At 43.4% G+C, this 27,697-nt stretch overlaps 1 protein-coding gene and 1 non-coding gene across 3 annotated transcripts in view; both read right to left on the bottom strand.

Annotated features, from left to right (window-relative positions):
* The window catches only part of FHL1 (four and a half LIM domains 1), a 59,215-nt gene that overhangs the window by 16,428 nt on the left and 15,090 nt on the right, over positions 1-27,697 (bottom strand). For both annotated transcript variants that reach the window (XM_029241035.1, XM_029241036.1), the window contains exon 2: positions 19,106-19,179. The gene's annotated coding sequence lies outside the window, so the exon portion shown is untranslated. The remainder of the gene's footprint in view (positions 1-19,105; positions 19,180-27,697) is intronic.
* Positions 14,705-14,777, bottom strand: TRNAE-CUC. Its single transcript has one exon. It is a non-coding gene; the product is annotated as a tRNA-Glu (tRNA).

Here is a 27,697-nt window from a genome sequence, read left to right as displayed (position 1 = left end):
GGGGGGGGTGACTTCCTCACTGCGTTAGCAGCAGCTCCAGGTCTGGAACCCGGGTGTCGGGCCCCCCGAGGTGCCGCTCCGGGCACATCACGCTGCCGCCAGCAAGGGCTCTGCTCACGACGCCGGAAAACTTGCTCGCGGGTTTATTTATGCTCAGTGGGGGTCACGGTCCCTTGACCTCTGGTCATCGTCGGCAGAGGCCGGGTGCCTGAGTCACCGACACGGAGACTAAGGGACACCTCGTAGGTTCTCTCGCGCTACAGCCAGGGTCTAGTCAAAGTGACCGTACACTTCAGCCGAGCTCAGTGGGAAGCGGCAGCTGCTACGGGGCCGAGAGGGCAGGGCCCGGTCGATGGAGGAGCAGAGGGTCTCCCTGAAACGGCTGACACTCCAGAAGCACGAGCGAGTCGTTTCAAAGCTCTGGAAGTCAAGCAGCACGTTCACCGTGCCAGGCGGGCAGCACACGACCAGAACGACAGGGACACGAGGTCCAGCAAACACAGCCCAAGAAGCAGTCTGTAGCTGGAGTGGCAGAAGCCACCACAGGTCACGCCCTCGGAGAGATTACATCACGTTCACCTCAAACTCCCAACATTTCCTGTTGGTTTTCCAGCAGTGTGACAATCAGAGAGAACAAGCATGTGGCTACGGACCGAGTGTAAACAAGACCAGACTGTCGGAGGTAGGGAAACCCAAATGAACAGTGACGGTGATCACCGCATTCAACGGAACTCAGATGAAATGGTTTAGACTGGACCATGACTGTTTTTGAAGGCTTCCATGAAAGAAATTCAAGTCTTAACTTTATACGAGATTGTCTGAGCAACCAACATTGTTCTAAGACAAATAACATAGAATTTGCCCTGGGTTTAATACGGGGTTGTTTCATAAAGTTTCAAGGGAATACAGCATAGTGGCTAAGGGCATGGACTCTGGAGCCAGAACGTCTAGAATCAACTCCTGCCTCCACCACTTAGTGGTTGTGTGCGAGCAAGTATTACTTAACTTCGCTGTGACTCAATTTGCTCATCTTTAAAATGGGGATAACAAGAGTACCTACCTTAACAGGGCTGTCATGAGAAACAGTAAATACTGGCAACATTTAGAACAGTGACTGGCACACAGTAAGCACAACGTGTTATTATTTATTCAATTTCACTCTAAAAATACGGATGTCCCAAGAAGCAGATTCCTGCAAAAGAGGAATTTATCCTCAAGTTTACCAATCCACAGGGGATACGTGGAAAGAGACAAGAGCTCAGGATCTTGGCCCAGAGCCCAGCTGCAAGGATTATGGGCCTGAGAATGACTGGGGCACCCAAGAACAATTCTGAAAGTCCTAGGAACTCAGAGGAATCAGCCCAGAGGGGACAGCTGTACCTCCCATACGGACAAGGAGGGTTTATGAACACGTGACGGAGACCTACGGGGAACAAAACTCCGCCCTTTCGATCCTCTAGTGAAAATAAAAGACCCACTAGGTCTAGGTCTCCTGCTCAGTCTTCGGCTGGGGAGGGATCTTCCCTACATCCCTCCTACAAGTAAGGGCCCCGTGAGCCCAATGGATGATCAGACCTTCCTACACGATGAATAAGGCCTTGCTTCGATGAGACTAATTAATGAGGTAGGGCCCCTGCGGCTCACATCTCTGATCTTCAGTTGGCCTACGAAGATCAACAACGAGAAGAGGCTGCCTGTATCCCTGGGAGCCACAGCTCCGGCCAGAACACAGGTTAGTCTTGGGTCGCATGAGTTCACTCGGAATGAATGCCAAGGACACGCATCTGAAGACGCCATCTTCTTAGGCCACTTACAAGGAGGACTCAGCAGTGAGCACAGTCAGGCCGAAAGCCTCGGGGCGGCAGAACTGAGTTGTGCGTCGTCTACCCCACCCCTGAGCAAAGATACATTGTGCTCAACCCCCCAGGCCCAACCCCAAGACGAGCTCAGGTTTAGGCACCTGGAGTTGGGAAGACTGACAGAAGACTGTTACCTGACCAACCTATGGACAGGCCGATGCTATGACGGCAACGGCCCAGCACCTGTGAACACTCCGTGACTGGGGGACGAGAGGTCACACAGTCAGGTCCACCGATCTCACCCGAGAGCCCTAAGGCTAACCCCCTCCGATTAGGAATGGCCCCTCAAACCCCGAGACTCAGCTTGACCCAGGAGAGCCCAAGGAAGGGTGTGGGGTGGCTCACTGGCAAGGCAGGCTAGGGGCAGGAGTTGCTCTGACATCAGCTACGGCAAGAGGAAGGGCAGCTGCTCCAAAGATTCTGAGGCTCCTTTGACAACTCCCATAACCTTCTCTCCTCGTGGCAGGGAGTGGGGAAGGCCTGCAGCCACAATCTCTCAATCTCATGTAACTGTAAATCCTTTTTTTCGGCTATTTTGCTTAAAGTTCAGTCAACCAGGGCTTCATGTGGGTTAACAATATTCCCCCAGAAACTAAAAAGATCACTGGTGGGTGTTAGTGAAAGTACCTAAAGGATACGAAGTCTTCCGGCGTCATCAGCGATACTACGTAAAATATTTTACGACGGAAAGGTTTCTTAGGTGGAAACTTAAGAAAGTTGCTCCCTGTTTAATATACTCACGGTGATTCTTAAAGTTTCCGTGCTCATGACTTCACCAAGTTGTTTTTTGTTTTGTTTACTGGGATACAATTTACACAGCGTAAAATTCATCCCTTTAAAGTGTGCACTTCAGTGGGTTCCAGTACATTCATAAAGTCGCGCAAGCATCAGCCTCATCTAATTACAGAACATTTTCATCATCAGAAAACAGACCCGACAGTCACCAGCCGCCACCCCCTATTCCCCCTCCCCCAGCCCCTGGCAACCACCAATCTGCTTTCTGTCTCTGGGGATCTGCCTAGTCTGGACATTTTCATACAAATGGAATCACACAGTGTGTGAGCTTTTCTGGCTGGTTTCTTTCACTTAGCATGTTTTCAAGGCTCGTGCATGTTGTAAATGTGTAAGTACTTCATTCCTTTTTTATTGCTGAATGATATTCCATTGTCTGGATATACCACACCCCATTTATTCATTCACCAGTTGATGGACATGAGTTGTTTCTACTTTTTAGCTATTATGAAAGATGCTGCTGTGAACATCCTTTTTTTGCACGTGGATTTATTGCATTTTTAAAATATCTATTGATGAAAAGGTAGTGAAAAGTCTTCCTCTCCTGCCGGCCCCAGACACCTATTTCCCCCTCTCCATCAGGAACCAATGATACCGGTGTCTTATGTTTCCAGAGGCACTGGGCATATGAAAACTAGGCAGCCACGTACACTTTTTTCTTTTTCCTTTTTTAAAAACGTAACAGTGAGATACTATACATACTCTTCTACAGCTTGCCTTTTCTACTCGATAGATACATTTTAGAGAGTTTCCATGTTAGTACATCACGAGCCTCCACTTTTGTAACATGTACATAGTATTCAACTGTGTAGCTGTACCACAATTTACAGTTCGTTACTGATAGGCATTTAAGTGGTTTCCAGCCTGCTATTACAAACAATGATGTAAGAAATACACAAAGTTTAAAACGATGCAATGAATCAATTAGAAAAAGTACTGTTAGTGAGTCTGACCAGATTGCCTTCCCCTAATACCCGACAAGGGTCAGCTGCACTCAAAGAACCAGAGTTGTGATTCATTTACAAGGAAAGAGAGACAGAGAAAGGAAAAGGATGAAGGGGTCTCAAGTGGATCAGGCAGCACCCCCCAAGGCTTACTGAAGTGATAGATTATTTTTGTTCAGGCAGAAAAGACGCCAGCTGGAAATCCCACGCCAACTATGCTAAGGTTACCCTCAGCTAATAAGCCACCCAGACAGGAAGTGGCTTTTGATTCCAAGTCGAGTGCTCTTTGCACCAAACCACAAGTCTTGGCCAATGAATTACAAGACAATAAACTGAGTCAAACGCTTATCCTGACAACGTACACACGTGCTCACTGTGGTGCACCGTGACGCACTGGTGGCAACGGAGACGTTACCCCTTGAGATTAAGGAGGTGCTTAGCGTTCATCAGGTCTTTAGGTGGAAAAGCTATAAAGTACCTATGGTATTTGACTTTCAAGTGTTCACATTCTCTTCTTTATCTACTGAGCAAAATGAAAGGTGGCTTCTCAGCCAGGGTCTGGAGCCAGCTGAGCTGGGCACGGGTGCCCATGCTCAGCACCAAGCCGGTGCAGCTGAGTCACGAGGCTGACCTTCACCTTGCCTGCCTGGAAGGCAACATTGCACACCTTCCTTATGGAAACCTGTCAGGGATTTTCCAGCTCTGTCTGCATCAGAGCCTTAAATGAACCCTGCAAGAAGAGTAGCTTGATGTCTGTCGTCTCAAAAGTCAGTCTTTTCTGAAACGGGCACTTGGTTTTTAAAAGGACGCATAGCTAACGGAAGCCAGGTGACTCGTGCTCTGTGTGTCACTGATTTCGCAACTTAGATTGTACCTCCCTGTTTCTCCAACAAACAAGAAACAGAAGTGTCATTTGTACCCCGACTCCAATCTCACAGTGAACATTTAAAAAATGAACTCTTTGGGTTTCGGGAAAAGGGGTTCATGTTTATAAACCAGCATAATATATGTAAATCATTAAAAAGTATGTCTACCAGCAGTTTTTGTTAGGTGTTAAAATAGGGGTCCTCAGTCATGGTGTTGCAGCAGGTCAGTGTGGAGAACCAGGGGTGTAATAAAAATTATAACACTAATTCATTTCAGTTCACTTCAAACTGTCTACTCATTTAATGTCATAAACAAATGCTGAATACATGCTACATAAATGATCATATTGGACAAGGCAGTGTACAGAGAAGAGACGAATTCAGGAGCTGTGAAACAGGACATTTAATTCTGAAAGTTTTAGCAAGTGCAACATCAATTACAAGTTAATTCTGTCAAAGTAAACGGAGACAACGTTGTAAAAGTTAAATTCATTTTAAGTTGGCATTTAATGAAGAGAACAGTGAACGTCTGGTCGGCTTCACTGTTTTGTAACTCAAGGAATGAGCAACAGATATGGAATCAAAAATCCCAGGTAGAATCCCTGACTCTGTTGACCTGCTCACAAGCCAAGTTATTTTTTCTTCCTCATCGAGAAAATGGGGACATGAATACCGCTCCTGCTTTCTCTATAGGATTGTTTTGGGAACCAAATTAAATCCCGTGTGTCCAAGTACTGAACTGAAAAGTATGAACTGAAAAGTCATGTCAAAATAAAGTATCTGTAAGAGAAAAAAAATATATATAAATCAGGCTTTGTACCTAAGCAGACAGTGTCTTCTAAGTTTCCGAGTGGATTCCATTTTTCACACGACTTACAAAGTTCTCACAGTAAGCACATACACAGTTATACACCACACACCGTAAAACCGAGTAGCAGATCATTGTGAAAAGACTGGCGATCTCTCTCACATTAGCCCAAACTTCCAAGGATACAGAATTTAAAAAATAGTCATATGGGTATTCTAGTTTTACTCAGGATCTAGCTATTTAATCCTCTTGCCATTTAGTTAACATTTGATTCTTTGCAAAGGCACGAGGAGCTGGGTACAAATGTATTATAAGCTAGCTCCACATAATCTTGGTTCTTTGCTTTGATCTAAAAATCAAAAGCATATACTCCTCTGCTTGTTTGTAGAGGGTAATTTTTGTTGCTTTAAGTAACTGACATGGTTTACCCTTCATTCTTTACAAAGAGAACAACTTGGCAAGCTCTCAACAAGAGGAAAAATGAAGCCACGGTTACTCAGAAGACTTTTTTCCCAGAAAAATTAAATAAAACAAGGGGCACTTTTTATTTGTTGTCTGAAGGGCTGGAGATTTAGTAACCACTTGAAGAAGTGAGTTTATCCCTTTGTAACACAGCCAAGACAGGGTTTATTTTCCTACTGTTATGATGGTAACTTAGAACACACAGGACAACAATATCAAATATCAGTTCCCTCCAGAGTCGTAACTTTCTAAATGTAGTAATTAGTAATTTGTCAAGATTATCATTCAACATACAAATAGTTTCTACAGAGTAATTTGAACCCTGATGCCACCTTCTATATCAAGTCCTCAAACGCTATCAAATATAAACCAGGTACTGTTTTCATGAAAGAAGAGTACAGGTGTTACACACGGATAAACCGAGACGTTAAAAAGATTAAGTGTCTTGCCTTCAGAGAGGGGAGCAAGGTCAAACTAAGAATAGAAGCTCACACTGTCACCTGTCGTAATCATAAATCTAGAAAACTTTCCACCTTCCTGCCAGCAATAGGTGCACAGTCTAATCAATTTCTATGTGTTTTAAACACCTTGTTTTGCAGTCAGGAAATGAACCTTCTAAACTGATTCGTGGACATATCACTTACTTAAGGGTGGTACTGTACACATGAATGACAGAATATAAAGTATTCATATACAACAGTTTTCAAACAAAATTAAATCAGAGTAATGTTAATACCTAAATGTTAATCATTCAAAAACTTGAGCTATAACAGAAACTAGATATACTTTTAAACGTCCCTATTATACTATATACAGTAAATCAGTTTTATTATCGGTGCTTATGAAAGAAACCATCACAGAACAAGTCAGCCACATTCTGAGATCAAAGAGCAAGTCGGTAGTAGAGGAACTGAAACCTCTGCAACCTAATAGTCTCTTCCAAGACCAAAGGGCATTACCCTTCCATGGTGCCAAGGACTTTTTACAGGTTTTAAAGAGTAGCGTGTCTGTCTGGAGGCGCTGCTTAAGGTTTTACAACTCCCTATAGGTAATTTTTAAATTCATGTTCTACTGACACATTTAAGATATATCTAACCGCCCAGTTCTTCACCCACACCCCGCCACCTAGTCCCTGCCCCAAAGATTTTCTCTCCTAACTTTCTGTTCTTAAACATTAAATTTTCTTGGAAGGTCCAGAGATTGGCAGCATCGCAGAGATCTGCTTCTACCCAGGCAACAGCAGCTGGAACTGAGGTGGAAACTGCAGGATTAGCCCCTATAGGGGGAAATGCTTTTAAGGGATCTCCCGCCAGCTAACTCAGGAGCGTGAGGGAAGACTTCCAGAAGGAAATACACCCATCCAGCCCCCCTGGGGCCAAGGGAGAGTGTTTAGACAAGGTTCTGGGGATTGAGAGTAAAGGGAACAACGACGCAGCTTTGCAAGGATGGAGGGAGTGCTTTCCGCATAAAGGGGGTAAAAGCCACACACTAAAATCTCTCATCTCCAGCACGGTCTCACGGTTCCAACTGTAACAAGAGTGTTTTTTTTTTTTAATAATTTGCACTTAACACCTTGACACCAGGGTTTGGGATGGGATCCAGCATAGACCAAATTTAGTCCTTAGTTAACTGCTCCCCTGTTTTCCAAATATAACAGGTTTTGTTGGAGTGACCAACACCATGTATTTTGTAACACTTTAAAAGATGATCCTGCCTCTCTATAAGAACTGGAAGTTATCTGGCTCCTGTCTCAAGGATGAAAACAAAATTTACAAGTATAACCCCCGTTCTCTATCAAGAGGTCAGCAACGTCTGAGTCACGAAAAAGTTCAGATTTCAAAATAAGCCAGTATTCTTTTCCAACTCCATGCCAAAATTCCAGAAACTCTGCGACTTTTTGTTTTCGGGCCGTGCTCCAGCATGCGGGGATCTTAGTTCCCTGACCAAGGATCGAACTCGTGCCCCCTGCAGTGAATGCGTGGAGCCTTAACCACTGGACCGCCAGGGAAGTCCCCCAGAAAATCTGTGACTTTTAAGAAAGGCTCCTGAATTGTTTCCCAGTGAAAAGGGGGCATTTATTTGACAGCTTCTTTCACAGGACTCGATGCCAATTTAGGCACACTTGTATAATGCTCGAAAAGCCAGACTCAAAGTGTGTAAAATATATGAGCTTATTTGACTGGTGAAATCTGCCACATTTACTTTGAAATGCATCCCCAAATCATATGCATTGATGCTGGGGATACAGGTGTTCACTGCAACATCATTTCAACTTTGAAAATCGTCACAATAAAATGTTAGGAGAAAATAAAATACAGATAAGCAAACATTTTAAAAATCAACTGCAGCTACAAACAAGCAGGTACTGGCCTAGATACAGGCACAGAATGTGGTACCACCCAGACAAAAGGGACCAAAGTGAGAACGGTGGCCTCCAAGTGAAAGAAATCTGCCAGAGCCATTGTAAGGCTTTGCGGGCGTAATCAAAGAAGCCCTGAAAATCTCATAACGAACCGTACCATTGCACCCATGCATTTTCAGACTTGTGTTGAGCGGTTTGAGCTATGGGCCAAGAGGGAGACCTTTTGAAAGGTTCCCTAATCCATTCACACAGCCCCATCAGAGGGATGACACTGGAGCCAGCCTCCGGCCTCTTCACTACCTCTCCCCTTTTATGGTGGTTTCAAGTTGAAAGCATATACTTGCCTGTTTCCAGATTCCTAAAGGTACTAGAAAAAAAATCTAAATATAACAGATGGATAAGTGCTCACTGTAACTGGAAACCAAAATGTAACTTCAGCTTTTGCAGGCCGATGCCCTAACACCATGGCTTTAGTGTAATGGTCTCACTGAAGACCTTTTGTCTTTATTCCCACAACAGAAATATTATCCTGACTTTGATGAATGACACGTGTTATTCAAAATTTTATTTTAAGCTGACATGAATAACCTTTACTTATTTTAAAGTCATTCAGTAAGTGTTCTCCAGTATGTTAAAATTTACTACAAAACACAGTTGAGTCTTGTCTGTTGTTTTTTATCAGTGCTTTCTAAATAGCTCGATACACTTCTAAAGAAATCTAATTCACGTTAGATTTTTAAATGTTGGTGAAACCTCTGAAACATTTCTATGAGCTCTAGGCTTCCACGGAATATAACCAAAAGGTTAGAAGGACCCTCTATTTGTACTGTTAGTGTTTATTAAATCTACCACCCTTGGGGGATATAAACAGCCACTAAACCCTCTCGAGACCTTGTATAAGTAAGCGGTATCACGCTGGTAACTTCCTGCCCCGCTATCCTCAACCCCAATTCTCTGCTTTTACTCATATAAACCAGACTCTCAACTTTATTTCCTAGACCGGCCTTTCAAATTTCCACAGTCCAAATAATGTGACCGTGTAAAGTGGGAGAAAAGGGGCAGTGATACAAAGTGTTTGTTCACTTGCTGGTCGTTAGAAACAAAACTCCCCCGGGTCTGAAAATGGAGCTTATTTCACATTCAACTTACCATCCTTTCCTAGCCACCAGCAAAATAAATGTCAGAATCTTAGCAAATCTGACAGCAGGGCTAAGAATGTCAGAACTGCAACCACACAGTGATACGCATGCTGCAGTGTTTAGGGGTAAAGTGTACGGATGCCCGCGGGCTGCTCTGAAATGCAGCCAAGAAATGAAGAGGGACCAACGGACGGAGGGTACGTAGTAAAGCGAATTTAGCAAAATGTTTACCTATAGGATCGGGGTGGTGGGCGAGGAGTGTTCACTGTATAACTTCAACTTTTCTGTCTGTCTGAAAAACTTCATAACAAAGTGCTGGAAAAATGTGATGCTATGCTATAAGGGATTAGGTAGGAGGGACTGTTCTATTCAAGAATATGCTCCAACCATGTCAGGAATACTGATATTAGAGGAACAGGAAGTCAAACAAAGATCCTGAGATCGTCCTATGTAATACCACAGTAATGCTATGGTTTGTAATTTATAAAATGCCTTTCATTTAATTAACTGTATCTCCAGGAAATGCCTCTGGCATAAATCCTAAATGACTTGGAGGACACCAGAGAAATCATGAGTAATTCTTGCTCCCAAGGAGCTTCCTGGGGAAAGAGAGCACTATTTAGGGCAGTAACCCCAACCAAATCCTTGACTCAATTCGCGCCTTAGATTGTCCTAGTAATAAAAAAGAGCGCACAGGAGAGGACCAAAGGAGCCGGGTCAAGATCCTATGTAAAGTCTACAAGGACTGACGATACAGAGGACACAGCTGGGAACATAAAGGACAGGCTACAAATAACAGAATATGTTGTGCTGCTTCCAGGTTCAAACCCATCACGTGAGCCCAGTGCCAAGGGTGGAACTCAGCCTCTCCAATTAGTGAGCACTTGAACCACTTTAGTGAGCAAAAGACGCTATGGATCATGAATCCCCTAGGCACGTACACTGAGAACCACGTCCACAAACCCGTCACCAGAATCCACAGAAAAAAACTCCACTGGTTCTGGTAAAGAAACACTTGGAATATCTTAAGTAAATTATTAATTCATAGCCCTGAAGAAGGTATAAAAATGGTCATATCACACACACGTATCACACGGTTTAAGTGGTGTCCACAGACCCGCAAAGGCCACAAATTCTCACCAAACTACCTAAGGACCACCGCTTTCCTACCTCGGTGAAGAACCGTTACAGAAACTAACTGTTCATCCAGTAAACGGAGATCCTTCAGTGAGAGATGTTATACAAAGGGGGAAGCTTATCTGGTTGACAGGGCAGGAGAATGAGGCTACTATTCCAAGTACATTTTTATATACTTTCTCCTTTTAAAATTTAAATTGATTCGATCCCTAGAGCTGTTTAAACAAAACTGAAACATTAAGAATTAAAGAGATGAGGAAATAAATTATAACTATTATTGGCACAGTTCTCCACACTAGGCTTTCAACACACAAGGTTGATACGATGATAATGATGATGACAATGACAGTGACGGGAATAAAAGTACTTGCTGCTCTTCCTCGAGCACTGTTAACAGCTTTGGGCCTTAACGTTTTGATTTCTCAAAAAGCTTTGACCTGAGCTATGCTTATCGTACTGACCATAATAAAATGTATATGATTTAGCTATGGCCCTAATCTCATAAATTTTCTAAGTTCACGGTTATAAGGCACATGAGCAAGGTTTCAACCCCAGAATTTTATGAGTATCCAACATTCGTCTCACAAGTATGGATCTCTTTCACAAGTGAGCATCTGTTGTTGGCTTCTGAAGTCTCTGTACTATTAATAGAAGAGTTGATGATGGAGAAAATCTTCAAACAACTTCCATATCCATTGAGTCTTATGATGTTACAAAATCTTAATAAAAGCATTAAGTGTTCACAAGTTCCTATTGGACTGGAACTGAACTTGATGACAGACCTGAACTCTAATATTTTATCGAGGAATAAGAATGTAAGGGCACTTAAGTCGCTTCTCTTGTCTCAGTCTTTGTACAATCCTTATTAATCATTTACTAACTCCTTTGTTTTGGTTTTAAAGAAAATTCACACATGTGAATTTGTTCCTAGAGAGGATGAAAGGACTTGCAAATAGATAAATTATCCATGAGTAAACTAACACAGTATACACTAGCATTAAATAAAGCACTCTGACTCGATTTGGGGTATATTATTAAACTTCCTAAAACTGGAGTGTCCTTGTGAGTCTTAAAGCATCATATGGAAGAGGAGAAAACGTTTTAAAGGATCATTTGAACCAACTCAAGTTCAAGATGGTTTGACTCCAGCTACCTTAGAGGTCAGAGATCCATGTCTTCATTTCACATCAGTTAGGTATGGACAGAACACTAGATCTGAATTCCAATGTCCAAACCTGACTTCTTCCGTGCGAATCCTAGTCAAACCTAACCTTTACTGTGGACTTCCATGGGCACAGTTTAATACGCTTGAACTCTGATACATGGTTCGAACATTTCTATGCATGAAGACTTAGAATCCTGTAATGGATAAAGGAGATGCTTTTTAAAAATAAAAAAAAATGTAATATCCAATCAATGTTCCCATTGATTTAATATTCTTAGAAAAGATTCTCTTATAAAAAGTTCTCACTGAAAGTTTACCCACATTAACAAACAATAAAGACATGACCCTGGGAAATATTATTGATACCTATATTTTCTTCAATGTGAGACCTGGGGAACCTCAATTTCCTTAACAGTAAAAAAAAAAAAAAAAAAAAAAAAAAAAGGTCAAGTAACTTAAAAGACCGCTCATAGTAGGATTAACAAAACACCCAGAGATCACTTTAAAGGACTTGAAAGACTATTCATTCAGGTGGCTTGCTGACAGTAGCCAACTACGTGAATTTAAAACTCCGGGAATTGGGCTAGCACAGAACCAGGCAATGGCCTCACATAATTCAAGTGTACATATTTTATTTAAAGCAAGAAAGTTTCTGGCTCTACAGAAGAGGCATGCCCAATTCTGATGCTACTCTTATCCAAGGGGGCAGGTTGAGTTATGGTCCATTGACAGAGAGCACTTGGTGTTGAAAACAGCGTTCACGAAGAGGACCAGGGTTGGCCAGGAAGGCTGACGGGTGGTATGTCTGGAAGCAAGTGAGGGCCACTCAAAGAGTCCCCTGAAGGCTGTTGTCCATAACATATGCCACTAGTCCTTTGGAACAGATGATCTGACACCATGTGAGTAAAATTAGGAATTCATTTCTCCCTTTGTGGCAGAGCACGTGGTCATTTGGGAACCGTACTGGAGCCACTGGTAACGTGCGTGTGTGTGCGCGCGCGCATATTTATCTAGAAGACTTCTCCACTTTCTCTACAAGTGCTGCATGAACTCGGATCAAAGACAGCAGAAGAATCGAAGACTCTGGAGATACCGCTTTTCCAGAGTCCAGTTAGGACCCTTTCTCTAAGTGAGGCAATTTCTCTCCTGTAGTGAAAGTGAATTCCTTCTATATCAGAGGCTGGGAAAGTCAGGAGACGTACAAGAGGTCAAAATTAAGTCCATTAAATCCCAGCCCCAGATTTAGTCACCATAGAGACAGGGGAGACAAATAAACCAGCAACCTTAACAAATGTGCTGCACCTTTGCCAGACATCTCTCTGACTTACCGTTATTTTTACTTAAGTGTCTTTCAGTCCAAACATAACTGACGATGAAGACTACAAAACCAAACAGAACTAGGCCCAAAAGAAACAGGAACACTCATGCAGGCAAAGGGCAGGCAAAGAGTCAAGAGCTGCCCCCCTCAGCAGTGTGCTCTCTGTTCCACTTGAAAAACGATTGCAACACGAAGCTGCAGAGGCAATGACAAATGGGGAAAATATGTGGCGCTACAGCCAGAGGAAACCATGTCAAAAAAGAAAAACAGACATGAAGTAACTGACCTAATTAAAGGAGAAAAGTATACTGAGAGCAGGGAGATGGGAAACACAACTGGAGGGGAGGGGGCGCTGGGAGAAGGCTCAGGACACTGAGGTGGAGGTTTGCTGCTTCGCTGAAGGAAACCAGAAGCTGAAATGGGTGTTGTCCTTCCTCGCGGCTCCACCGAGGCTCTACTGCAGCAAACATGGAACCCGGGCACGCGAAGGTCCGGGCCCCAGCCCTGCTGCACGTCAATGAGAAGCTCCGAGACAGACATTTACACTTTGTCACGTGGGACACCAAGATGCCTCTCCACCGACCACAGGAGGCAAAAGGGGGGCTCGGGATGGTGGAACAAAGCAATCAAGAAGGAAGAATACCACTGGAACTCAGCGCTTAGGCCCTGAGCAGGAGTCCTCATCATGTTTCACAGCTATTTACTAAGCACCTACTGTGTGATCAGTGGAAACATCACTGTTTGTGATGTGGCGTTGATGTAAGGAGGTCAAAGCTGAAGACTCTCAACCTCCAAAATGTACGAACAATAGGACAACAACGCGAACAAAAGCTCAGAGTGCTACTTACATTTGTCCAGGTGCCTTCTAGTTCTTGTCCATTCGTACACATCACTTCACAAGGTAATAATCAGAGCACATATACCATTTCGCATCCTGCATTTTTTAGTAAGGCTGTATTATACGGATCCTTTCATACTGCTCTGCAGGCATCAAAATTTTAATTTTGAACAAATTCATGGAATTCCACTTCACAGAGATATCATAGTTACTTAACCAAAACTATCTGTTGAATAAACGAACCATTTCTCTAACGCTGGATGCTTAAATTCTAATTTTTTATCCTTACAAATAACACTGTGAGGAATATCCATAACACACAGCTTTTTTCTTTTCTTAGAACAGCTCGTTTCTTCGAACACTTCCCCAGATAGGATTACTGGATCAAGGGGTACCAATCTTTGTGACTTTTGCCATATACTGCCAAATAGTGTTCCAAAAAGCTTTTTACCAAACTTACAATGTTACCAGCAATGAGTAAGTGTTTACTGTTTCCAAGGTAACCATGTTAGCACTGGGCTTTCTTTTTGTGTTTGTTGACTTAACAGATGGAAAATGTACCTCACTGCTGTTTGAATATGCTCATCTTTGCATACCAGTGAGGCTGAACGTTTTTTCATGCATTCATTTACTCTGTGATAGAACATGAATGTCTTTTACCCGTCTACCTACTGGACAATTCACTCAGCCAACAGTTATGGAGCATCTCCTTTTGTTCTGTGTTTTCCTTTTCAGCATTTTTTTCCCCAGCTCTACTGAAGTATAATTGCAACAACTATACATATTTAAGGTATACAATGTGATGGCTTGACATACGCATACACTGTGAAATAATTACTGCCATCAAGTTAACACAGCCATTACCTCACAGTTACCATTTTGTGTATGTGTAGTGGGAATACTTAAGATCTACTCTCTCGGCACATTTTTATATATTTGATTCCATTGACCTTTTCCTTTCTGACCTCTTTCATTTTTGTTTTCGGCTGCGCCGTGTGGCTTACGGGATCTTGGTTCCCCGACCAGGGATTGAACCTGGGACCACAGCAGTGAGAGTGTGGAGTCCTAACCACTGGACCACCAGGGAATTCCCCTGACTTATATCATTTTATAGTTACAAGGTTATCATACTTCCAGGGATTTGATTATTATCCTATTTTCTGTGGTCTTATTTAAATAAGTTTCTAGGAGTCTCTCATAAATATATTCTCCTATAATTATACAATTTAAAGCTCTAATTCCTACTTCATGATTCTTGACCTTTAACATATCTAGCTTTTTTTATCAGAAGCACTTAATTTAAAACAAGATTTAAAGTAAAAGTTGGACTTCTTCTCTTTTACACAGGCTGTGTTGTATTAAAAATAATTAACTAAAAAAAATTATCCTGCTGCAACCAGAAGTGAACCCAGGTTTGTTAATGAAGATTCAACCCCAAAGAGCCTGGTTAAGATCTCCTTCTCTTTCTCAGGCCCAAGGAAGAGATATTTAGAACCACCACTGCATGACTGCTCTTTCTTAGGACTGCTTTAGGGTAGAGTCCCCTTCGCCACTCAAAGAGGCGAGTCCTCAGAGTAGCCATGGTACGAGCAGCTGCTTGTTGGAACTGCAGAACCTCAGGCCTGCCTCCAGACCTGCTGCACCGGAGTCTACATGTTAAAGGCTGAAAAGCACTGACGTAGACCACGGCATTCCCCCCAGCTCTGCTGACGCCCCTGCTCTGAATCAGGCACCATCAGAAGGTATCCCTCCCCTCAGATGTCTACCCTCAACGCTTTTAAGGTACCCCCTTCAAATGAACATCACCCAGCATACCATGCACCTGAAAATTCACATGCTGAGGTTTTGAAAGGAAGGATGGCTCTAACTTTGTAGTCGCAATTTCACCCAGTCCTGGGATTGAAAAGTCACATGCACGTAAGAGCCAAGCAGGTCTTACAAATGAGTAAGACATTCAGATAATGGCACCTGACCCTTGTCCTTAGTGTCAAGGAGATAAACACAGCGCTGGCGACCGTGGCAAGTTTCAGAGTTCATGCTCTGTCTAAAGATCCAGCGGCTATTGGCCCCAGCCTAGCATTGCCCAACAGGAATGCAGGCTCCATGCTGTCAGATCTTCTGATATCTCAAGAGAAGATGAAAATCTGCATTTTTTAAAAAATGTGAAATCTCTCAATTTCTAAATGCTTGGCAATTCACTTAAAATTTTAAAGGAACCCCCTCTGTGTGCCAGATCCAGCCCACCAGTTTCAGACCTTGGCTCCAGAGGGACGGTTTCCAAACTCTTTAAGCCTGTGTGACCCATCCGTGCACCAAGAAGAGAGGTCACGTCAAGATCAATGGTACATGGCACTGACATATATGCGCTATCAAATGTCAAATAGACAGCTAGTGGGAAGCAGCCCCATAGCACAGGGAGATCAGCTCGTGCTTTGTGACCACCTAGAGGGGTGTGATAGGGAGGGTGGGAGGGAGACGCAAGAGGGAGGGGATATGGGAACATATGTATATGTATAACTGATTCACTTTGTTATAAAGCAGAAACTAACACAACACTGTAAAGCAATTATACTCCAATAAAGATGTTAGGGAAAAAAAAGTCAACCAAGTTAAAGAAAAAAAAAAGATCAATGGTACAAATCAAATAACTATGACTACTGCTTTTAAAAATTTTGTTTTGTGAATATTAAAAACTGCCAAATCAATCATGAAAGTGACCATATGTCAATGATACAAATATTTCCTAGATGTGAAATAAATGTCTCATTAACAATATCGTCTCTACTACAAAAACAAATACGTAGAGTACCCAGCTCAAGTACGCATTAAGAATTATGTTGTGTTCAAGTTTTTGTTCCAAGTAATTCCATACCTAAAGGGCAGCCAAATGGAACAATTTCAAGTCCCTGAATTATAAAGTTTACCTGTGATAAATGCTGTACTGAACATAAAACGGGACACATTACCATTAAAAAATATATATCCTCATGTGGAAACTGCAGAGTCCATTTTCCTAAACTGTCCAATTTTTCCAAATAAACTTTAAAAAACTAGAGTGTGAAATATACAGTTTACATTTGTTTTCATTTGGGGGGCATTTGGGTCCCAGGCACAGCTGCATCCCCAGGAATTAAGGCATCCTTTATTATTTGCACACGCTTATACGGAGGGGGCATAATTCACAGGCTCAAGGAGCAGACTGGAGACAGGGGCTTTGGTTTGTACGCCTGAACCCATACTGGTTTACTCAATACTGGGCAATTTAATTTAAATAGGAAAATCAATTTTCAGTTTCCTCTTCTGCAAAAGGAAAGTAATCTAGGGATGTCCTATACTTGAAGAATATCAGACGAAAATGTATCACATTCTTTTTGTTTTGCTCACTCCTACATTCCTGGCCTAGTCCACAGTAGGGCTGAACGAATGAATGAATGAAAGAAATGAAGAAAGATCATAAGATACCACTGCATCGTGACTGTTGAACTGTGTTACATCAATCCCATAGATTTCTGTCACGGTGAAACAGAATTTAATGGATTCTATTTCATTAACTCACTTGAGAAACTCACTGTTCTAAAAGAAAACCCAAAGATGCTAAGTTTTGGTCAAATTAAAGATGTCATTGAGGTATTCTTAATATCACAAAACCACTTCAAATGTGTGTTCAAAGGACTTCAAATTAAAATGTTCCATTTTAGGAATACAGTCTTGTACACATAGTTTCTATTAAAGTTTTCTTACTGACAAGAGTTTGTCAAGGCTGCAGACTGCTGTGGAATAACTAAGGGCAAACAATGCATGCGAATGGCCAAGGTTCACCTGGCCAGCATTTCCAACTCAGTTGATGGGAGGATGTTTTTAACTCATCTGTGTATGTCCTTAAACAATCTAGTCTCTCTTGCTGTGGAAAAATAAAAGTAAGAGCTGTGAAAGGGCACAGAGTGGAAACCTCTGCTCCTTAAACAGGGCACTGCTTTTCAACTGCCCTAGGGCTCCTTGGAGGAGAAGGGTCGCAGCCTCCTACTTGAGCCCAGGCAGTTCTGGTTGGGTATTCTCTGCTGGGGTTTTAGACCTCATGTTTTTATTTGAAGACAGGCTTTTATCATTTAAAAAAAAGTTTGAAAACAACCCTTTTAAGTGAAGGCTGTGGATGATAGTAATGCCAGGGCTTAAATCTGAAGATGGAAGAGCCGACTGAGGCTGACAGCTGAGAGAAACTGCCGAAGCTTTTGTCACAGGGCCAGTTTAAAGCCCCAGGCCCCGGGAACGACTGCCAGCGACCATCGTTATGGATGAAATTGATCAAATTCAGATTAAACACTTCTAAAAAGCTGTCCTACTTTTTCACTCTTTAGGGTTTATATTTTATAGTCGTATTTAGGATTTAATATAATATACTTGCATATATATTTTAAAATCTCTGGAGAATCCTGCATCAAGTAGATGTAAGAAAGGCAACTCTCACCACCTAGGAAGCATCAACCCTAACTGAAATAAAAGGCCCTACATTGAATGTGGGACTGAGCATGGAATGGGGCGGGGTGGAGGCGAAGGCAAAAACGCAGCAACCTTTCGATGGATGCAAGTGGAAATCCTGAGTGGTCCGGTGCAGCAAATGTCACCACCTCTCTTATAAACACAAGGAGACTGGGGCCCAGGAAAGCAGAAAGACCGTGGCGCCTTACACTGTGCCTGGAGGAACCGTCTTGCAGACTCTCTTCCTTTCCACATCCAAAGGTGAACGTCCCCCACCTCTCAAGAGAGAGAAATGAGTAAGCCGGCACCATCACAGAGTGTCCAGAAGCCGCCGAGGCGAAAGGAAGAGGACGGAGGATGCCTATCCAGGGCATGTTAAATGGAAGGCCCGGCGCGCCCCACTGCTCACACCCACGCGGCTGCGCTTAGAACTTTAGTCCTAGCGAGAAAAAAGATCTGGCGGCCCACGTTAGTGTGGCTCCATGGAAACACTCCAAATCACCAGGTTCTGCAGTGGCAGCTCCACAGGTCGGCTCGGCTCACCCCAGGCGGAAGAGTCCTGACAGCTGGCCGGGCGGCCCAGCCTTGCGGGGCTTCGGCCCAGGGTCTGCTCCATGCGGCTTTCCTGCTCCCTACTGTTCACGCAGCAGCACGAGCAGAGCTACACCCTCAAGCAGGCCTCTGACCATCCTGCTGTGCTTGCCACATTCACATTCCATGCCCCCAAATGAAAAGCAAATGAGATGTGTCTGCCCTTGAAAAGGCATTCCCCAGAGACCCAGTATCTAGGGTAAGCGGTGATGTCGCTCAGCTCAATTAAAACAAACCCCCTTCAAGGCTACGGTACAGACAGAGATCTTTGTACAACGTTGAGCCTAACACCACACACCAGGAGGTGGAGATCAGTGTTAAGAATGTGTGGCGATTCGGAAAACTTACCTCACACTGGATGTGTGCAGAACGGGATGTATTCAGTGAGGGCGGGACGCAGCTGACAACAACCTCCAACGTACCTAAGTTAGGAAACAATGAGAATCAAGAGGTCAAGTTACCTTTTCAGAAGAAAAGTTAGAAATTCCTAAAAAACAAAAACAAAAATCAACTTCCTTTGAAATGGCTCACGGTAACACGTTCTGCTTTGTATTTACAACCCTTAGAGCTAAAGGAAAACTGCCAAGATGCTCTGCATATTTCCCCAAATGTCTGTTTATCATATAACATTCGCACCGGCAGTGGATCTGGCCCCCTCATTATCAAGCTGTATTAGCTCAAACACTCAGCATTGTTAGCGGAGTGAGCTCATGGCCTATTTCAGTTTTAAATTAACATTTGGCAATCACCCGGGTAATCAAAACAAATGACTCAGTCGTTTAGAATAGATTTATTAGTTGAGCCTTTTTTCCCCCCCTCTTTTAACAGCTCTAGAATATTTTGCCACAGGAGGGCTCAGATCCAGACAGAATGTAGAGCACAAGTCACCAGAGGAATATTTAGAGGTGTTGCCATGGAGATGAGGTGCCTTGCGACCACTGAAGTTATCTCCAATCAACAACAGGATTAGGATGCAGGCTGGTAGGCATGCCTAGGAAACAGGTGTGCCCTGTGCTTTTCCCATCACGACACAAAGACGGTATATACCCTGACACGCTGCCCTCTCCGCACCCGCGAGGCCTCCCCACGGGCACGCTGGCATGACCACCTTAGCCACCCCCCATCATTCAGAAAGGACTGGCTGGGGCTAAGGAGAAAGGCAGTGTGATCACTGTATCATCCCCAACGTGTGAAATCCTGAAACTCACACCAAAGGCACTTTTATATGAACTGTAAAATGTACACGAGCAAATGAAATCTGAGGAGAAGACAGCTCCCAGAGAGGAGGGCCCCCCCCAGCCCCGTCTCCTCTGTTCACTGCTCTATTCCCACACCCAGAACAGTGCCTGGAACACAGGAGGCGCTCAAGAAGCATCCACCCAATGAAATAAGGCAAACATAAACCAAGGATTATAACCAGGCTCATAACTGCCCCCCGCGCCCCAACCAACCGGTTCCAGGCTGATCATCGAACAAGCAGCGGGTGAGAGATTTTTTTTTTTTTTTTTTTTTACTGTTAATGGGAAAATAAGTAACTGGTCCAGTTAGTTCAATAGGCTAATGGGTTCATCTGTTTAGAGACCTTAATGACAACTGTCACAGTTGAAGACAACTCTTCCAAACTTGAAATGGACAAGTCTGCTGACTATAGGGACAGGGGTCTTGTCCACCAGATCAAAAGCCCAGAGGGGGCTTTCCTGGTGGCGCAGTGGTTGAGAGTCCGCCTGCGGATGCAGGGGACGCGGGTTCGTGCCCTGGTCCGGGGAGATCCCACATGCTGTGGAGCGGCTGGGCCCGTGAGCCATGGCCGCGGAGCCTGCGCGTCCGGAGCCTGTGCTCCGCAACGGGAGAGGCCACAACAGTGAGAGGCCCGTGTACCGCAAAAAAAAAAAAAAAGCCCAGAGGAAGGCAAATTTGTGCCAGCGACAAAGAGCTAACTTTCAAAAGCAAACGCTTGAAAGTGACTGACTCCAATAGAATACCTTCTAGTCCCCTTCCCACCTATACTTAAGTAGAGATAATATTTTCTTATTCTATCATATGAATAATGCAGCATTGGTTTTATATTAGACCTCATTTGTCTTACAGGACTTTAAGTTTCTTGGTGACAGGGACAGAAATCCCTGCTTTCTCTTCTGTCTCCCGGGACTCAGCATGGTATGTACACACAAAAGCCTTGGCTAAGTCTCTTCTCCCACCACCCACACCCCACTCACACAGAACTCAGTTTCTAGAAGGTGCCACACCCTTTCATGCAGCTGCGGGGAGAATGCAGCATGGCACAGCTGTTCATAGCAAGGGCGCCAGAGTCAGACTGCCTGGGTTCACATATGGCCCCGCCTCATACTAACTGTACAACCTCTGCGAACCTCATGTTAGCTGACCTCACAGAGAGGCTGTAAGGTGGCAACAGGGCAGTGCATGTAAAGCACTTAACAAGGCCTCAGGCATACAAGGTACTCACCGAATACCAGATACATAATTAACACTACTATTACAGACACCTGGCCCCAAATATACCCCTACTTAGAGCGAACCCAACTTAAACTCTGAACCTGAGTCCATCACACTCTAGCCTTATTATACTAGTCCATTTTACTCACCCTTCCAGAACCAATTTTTCCTAGAGATGGATTTGATACACGCTGGGCTCTACTTGAAGGAATCCCGTTCTCTAAAGAACCAGAAGAGCTTCCTCCCTGAGACCCCAACCCTGCCAGTACCTTCCCTTCCTTCTCTCTGTCTGCTCCCTACCTCTGCAAATTCAGGCTTTGATGGGGCCAGGGGAGGCCAGAGAACTTGGCATCTAGTAACCGCACCAAGATGCCGGCTCTCCCTCGCAGAGGAAGTCCTTGAATGTCATATTCCCTGATGGCCTCTAGAGGGCAGAAGAGAGAAAGGCCCAAAGGCTGAGCAGGCAGAGCTCTCGCATGGGGGTCCAACTTGGGCCCCTGCCAGAGGAGTCTTGAGTTGCACAGTTCAGAGTTTGACCATCAAGAACTAGCCCACAAAGAGAGATAAAAACGTACAGCAAGATTTTAACAGCATTTCTACGTCCAGTTCACGTTACTGTGTCCTGCTTAACACTGAGTTGGGGATAAAGGCACTCAGAGCCGTAGAGTTGTGTACACTTTTCAATCTGCAGTGTGTAACTGTGGCTCCGACCAGACATAACACAAATTGTGTTGATGATATTGCGCAAGTCAAAGAGTAAAAACAGAACAGCAGCCAAACACACTGGGTAAAATGTGATGACAGCAAAGTAATCCAAAATAAGACCCAAATACTTTGGGGTCAGTCATGCTTTAAAATAAATCACGTTAATCTTATCCCACCCTGACAGAATTAATAAGTGAAATTAGACAAACCATTTATGTTATTCCAGAAGCCAGAAGCTGTGTTCTAGTGACATTTAACACACACAATCATTCTCCTTCAGGTTTAACAATGGTATTTTGGTCACAGACACTGTCAATCGTATCACTATGGACAGCCAAGCTTAAATGATCCCCAAATCACCAATCAATTGGGTGAATTACGTGGAAAATAAAATCCAGAGACAACAGCTGTTTGAATGAATCTAAAAGACCAGTTGAATCAATCAAAATGGATGAGCCCCACAGATTCACTGTCTCCTCTAACTCTTTGAATGCGATTGTCATGGTAACCATTCCTTAATCATGTCCTTCAGAATATTCTCTCCTACCTAAGAAACCAAAGAGCAGTGAACCCCAAATATCTTCTTAATTACTGATGGTTGTGATGGTACTGAGCAGCCGCTTAGACTTCTCATTTATCCTGCTTCGATTCAAATGCTTACGCTGCTATGGTCGTTAGAGACATCGGCATTTGCACCATCCAAAAACACATTTGAAATGTTACCATAACACGCAACAGGAAATACAAACGAGATGGCCACTGACTTCTTTCCTTTAGCAGAAGAACTGATAAAGTGGCTCTTATCCGGCAAAATAATTAATTGGTATAAATAAATGGTTCAGATAAAAGATGCCTCATTTTAATAATTTCAACATAATCAGGATCTGCAACATCGAGTCTTTACCAGCACATTAACTTAATAAACAAAATCCAAGAGGATATTATGTTATAGAAATATAATAAAGTCTAATTTTGTGTCCTTAGACTGAGTATAATATACTCTATACTATGTCTGGAAGACCATTTATTCCACACAAGTTTCTACATCTATTATTTTATATGATATAATATTCTTCAAAATTTGCAAAGAGAAAGGTTTTATCTTTACTCAGTCTGGGAAAAGAGAGGTTATATTTTTAAAAGGTATCTACTAGATATACTACACATTTCAAGTTGTGATCCTTCTAGAGTCATCCTTAGATTTTTATAGTTCCTTCAGAAGACTAAAAAGTGCACAACTTTTCCAAAGTTAGAGTGGTGACCATTTTAAAATATTGCGTTGGAATATATGGAACACTTTAAAATATCAAATTTGCTGTTACAGGTTTGCAACTAGTAATAAAAGGTCTTTCCTTCCAGATATGGCACAACCTGTAAACTAACAAAAGGATGAAAGGTAAGCAGTGTGCCCACCAGGCCCCCAATAAGCTCTAAGGAGAAATTTCGATGGGCCATTTCTGGATGCAAATTTACAGAATTTGTGGTCACAAAGGGGGGATAAGAAATAAAGATATACGCGTTCCTTTTTAACTGGCACACTAAAACATGAAGAATACTTTTGCTACAAACACAAAAATAATCAAGTGGGACCATATCAAATAAAAAAGCTTCTGCACAGCAAAGGAAATGATAAACAAAATGAAAAGGCAATCTACGGAATGGGAGAAAAATATTTGCAAATCATGTATCTGATCAGGAACTAGTATCCAAAATATACAAAGATCTCATACAACTCAATCAAAATAAACAATCCAATTTAAAAAATGGGCAGTGGAGCTGAATAGACATTTTCACAAAGAACAAACACATGGCCAACAGGTACATGAGAAGATGCTCAACATCACTAATCATCAGGGAAATGCAAATCAAAACCACAATGAGATACCACCTCACACCTGTCAGAATGGCTATTATCAAAACACCACAAATAACAAGTGTTGGCAAGGATGCAGAGAAAAAGGAACCCTCTTACACTGTTGGTGGGAATGTTAATTGGTGCAGTCACTATGGAGAACAGTATGGAGGTTCCTCTGACAATTAAAAAAACAGAACTACCATATAATCCAGCAATTCTGTTTCTGGGTATTTATCCAAAGAAACTAACTCAAAGAGATATCTGCACCCCCATGTTCACTGCAGCACTACTTACAATAGCCACGATATGGAACAACCCGTGTTCCTATCAATGGATGAATGGATAAAGAAGATGCAGTACATGTATACGCAATGGAATGCTACTCAGACATAAAAAGAAGGAAATCTTGCCATTTGCAACAACATGGATGGACCTCCGGGGCATTATGTTAAGTGAAATTAGTCAGAGAAAGACGAATACCGCATGATCTCTCTTATACACAGCATCTAAAAATTAAAAAACAAAAAACAAGCTCATCGGTACAGAGAACAGATTGGCAGTTGCCAGAGGCAGGGGGTGGGGAAATGGGTGAAGGGGTCAAAAGGTTAGAAAAAACCCAGACTATACGTATTTTCTGCATATGTCTTTACATAACTGCTGGCTAATGAGCTTTATAAGACTAAAGAAAAGGAGAAAAACAAACAAAAAACTAAAACATTAAGAATACTTAGGAATAAAAAAGCCATCAATAACAGAATAAAGGGAACTAAAATGATCAGGCATGAGGAACAAGTTGGAACAATGCAAAAAAAACCCCAAAAGCCCCAAACCAAAAACAAATTAAATGGTGAAATCCAGCAAGAAAAATGGAGCAGCAAACATTTGCTAAAGTCAAAAGGTAAAACCTCGAAATTCTTGCCCTTTGCCCTAATGTTCAATGGTATTTTCGTTTTGTTTTAAAAATATGGAGATTGATGTTCTTTCAGTGACTATTACAACGGTTCCCAAATAAAACAAACGATAAAATAAAAATTCACTTAATTGACTGATAGGCTTGAATTAGTCATTGCCAAGTTTACAACTTTCCCACAACTCCAAGCATTCTTTCATCAAGAGAAACAGGATTTCCCCCCCCCGCCCCGCCCCGATGACCATGGGTAGCTTTGTGGACAACTATAATTTGTGTCTTTCTGTAAGTCACTGGGGAATACACACCCCCCAAATTAGAACTCCAAAATCAAAGCAATGAGGGACAAAGGATAAGTACAGATGCATAAAACGTGACCATTCTGATAGCTGCATCTGGAGAGCACTGGCTGTCCCAGAAGAGAGGAACTCCTGAGCCAAAGCCTCATTCTAACCCTGCCTTCACCCCACAGCTATCACCAAATCCTAGCCATCTGTCCTGCAAGAGAGCTTTCCTACTTTTTCTTCCTTCTAATCACATTTCTACACTCGTAATTTGGTTCATGATTACTTCACACCTAGACTATTTCACCAGACTTCCTGACTATGGACGCACTCCCGTCTTCATAGAACCGCCAGAATAACCTTTCGAATGTACCACCTTGAACGGCTCATTCCCTTTCCCCCCAACTTTCCTCCATTGTAATCTAAAGGCCAAATTTCTAGCATGAAATTCAAGGCCTTCCAGTCATACTCGAACCCACTTTTCCCCTTCTCCCACACTCAGCTCTGGTTCTGGCTGACTCCGTGCCTCTGAGCTCTGTCACCCCTACTGAGTAACAGGCGCTCGGGTGCACGCCACCGTCCCTACACCAGTGATTCTCAAATTGGCTGCACCTGGGGAGCCAGAGCAACTAGTAACGTCTCGGTGCCCCCCGTGTTCCCCCAGAGGAATCTAATGTGCAGCCAAGTTTGAGAACCGCCGCCCCGAATTCCTAGAGCCCACAAAGTTTAGTGGGCGTGACAACCTCCGGGGGAGCGGGGATTATTAAAACACAAAGTGTTGAGCTGCATTCCCAGTGCTTCTGATTCAGTAGGTCTGGGGTGGGGCCCTTAATCTGCATTTCTAACGAGCTCCCAGGTAATGCTGATGCTGCTGGTCCAAGGACCCTACTTTGAGAAATACTGGTCTATAGTCATAACTAGTATAGTTATACAGTATAAATATATGTATCATTTACACATAATAGTAACTATTATATGCATACTTCATCTGGCAAAAGAGAAGGTAACGTCTTCTGGAATCCTATTACTGCCTTGTACTGTTGTTTACCTTTTGAACCCATTTGTTTGTGAACCAATCTATAGAAAGTCTTAGGGATTATCCAGTCCGATTCCCTTTTTATAAAGTAAGTACTGAGGGAAAGTACTTTGCCCAGGGGATCAGATGGTTATCGGTAGAACTTGGGCCAGGATTCAACACTCCCGACTCCCTCCTCCTCCCTCTCAGCTCAGTACTCTTCCCACCACATCCTTAATGCATCCCTAACAGCTTCTCCAGTTAGAATGGATGTTCCTTCCTTGAAGAGATCCTTTTTGCTTTTGACGTTCCCCACAGCATCTAGCACATAGAGCAAGCAGTCAGTAGACGTTTGCTGATTTCATTTGAGGAAGTGTTCGGACTCATACTCTAGAAGCTGCCTTTGGTACCCTATGAACTGTTTCCTTACGTGCTGGCCACTGGGCGGCCCTGCTCCAATCAATTAGCCACAGAATAAATCCTTCACATCGGCATGCACGCAGCCAGTGTCTGCTATAGGGACAATCACACACACGTAAAGGAAAATTATAGGGTTTTAAAAGTGGAAGGAGCGATAAGTCTATAAGGTGACACAAATCAACTTTCAAGTTATATGTCAGAAACTTTCACAAGTACCCCAAGTTCCATCTGACACCCAACAGGCCCACGAAGCTGTAACAGCCCGGCAGTGGGGGAAGTCTGGGCTGGACTGCTTCAGCCAAGGGGCCATGACTTTTTGGTGCTGAGGTCCTGCTTCCTTGTTCCTTCGCAGAAAATCCACAAGTAACTGAATCAAGGGTAAACAGGAGATAGAGGGGAAGGGAGATGAAGAGCAGCCGAAGGGCAGCAAGCGGCGACTGGGTGAGCAACGGGGGGCAAGAGGACGGTGTGACACACCCGCCCTGCCTGCCATCGCCACTGCACCTCCGCAGGCCTTCGAGCTATTTCCAGCAGCCTGGCTGAGAGGAGCATGACTGGGCCCGGCCTCCTGATTGACCGGGCCTGTCTACACCTGCGGGGCAAACACAGGATGCTCTGGTGACTTCTGCCGCCTCTACAATGGACAGGAAGTGCTGTACAATCATGTCAGCTCACAGAACCTGGTGTCAGTCGTGAACGTGAGCACAAGGAATGCAGCGGCTGTGCCACCACTTGGTTCACCACCAGCCCAGAGTAACCCGTGACCTTGGCAGCCAAACTGGAATCCCCAGCCTCCGTCATGGACTGTGGCTCAAGGGAGAGGTTCTCTCTGGTCCCCTCTTTCCCCTTCCCCCCGTTAAAATCTGCTGCTTCCAACAGAGGTAGGACCACATGTACAGTTGACCGGTCAAGCAGTGAATCAAGAAAAAAAATACGTGAAAGCTTCTCTAATAACAGGTATAACAATGAGCATACGTAACAGATCCATACATTAAAAGTTTTCCTCCGATATACAATAAAATTTAATAAGTTAAATAGGTGACCTCTATAACCAACTCCCCCCTTCATGAGTATTTTCGCAGCTAACTGTATGAAGTTTTTGACCCTGGTTTAATCACAGACCTGATGGACACATTCCATGAACAACCATACCCCCAAGACATCCATTCCTTGATTCCTTCACTGCCGTCATTTATATTCCAATTCTTGATGCTTTCTCAATTTTTCCTCTGCCAGTGACTTTAACACCATCCCAATGTTTGCTTGTCTCCCTCAGCCTCAATGTCCTTCTCAGGCCTGA

Source organism: Monodon monoceros, unplaced genomic scaffold, assembly GCF_005190385.1.
Source record: "Monodon monoceros isolate NGI ecotype Baffin Bay Population unplaced genomic scaffold, NGI_Narwhal_1 Super_Scaffold_22, whole genome shotgun sequence".
NCBI lineage: Eukaryota > Metazoa > Chordata > Mammalia > Artiodactyla > Monodontidae > Monodon > Monodon monoceros.
Note: the sequence above shows the minus strand (reverse complement) of the source record. Positions and strands in the feature narration are given on the sequence as shown.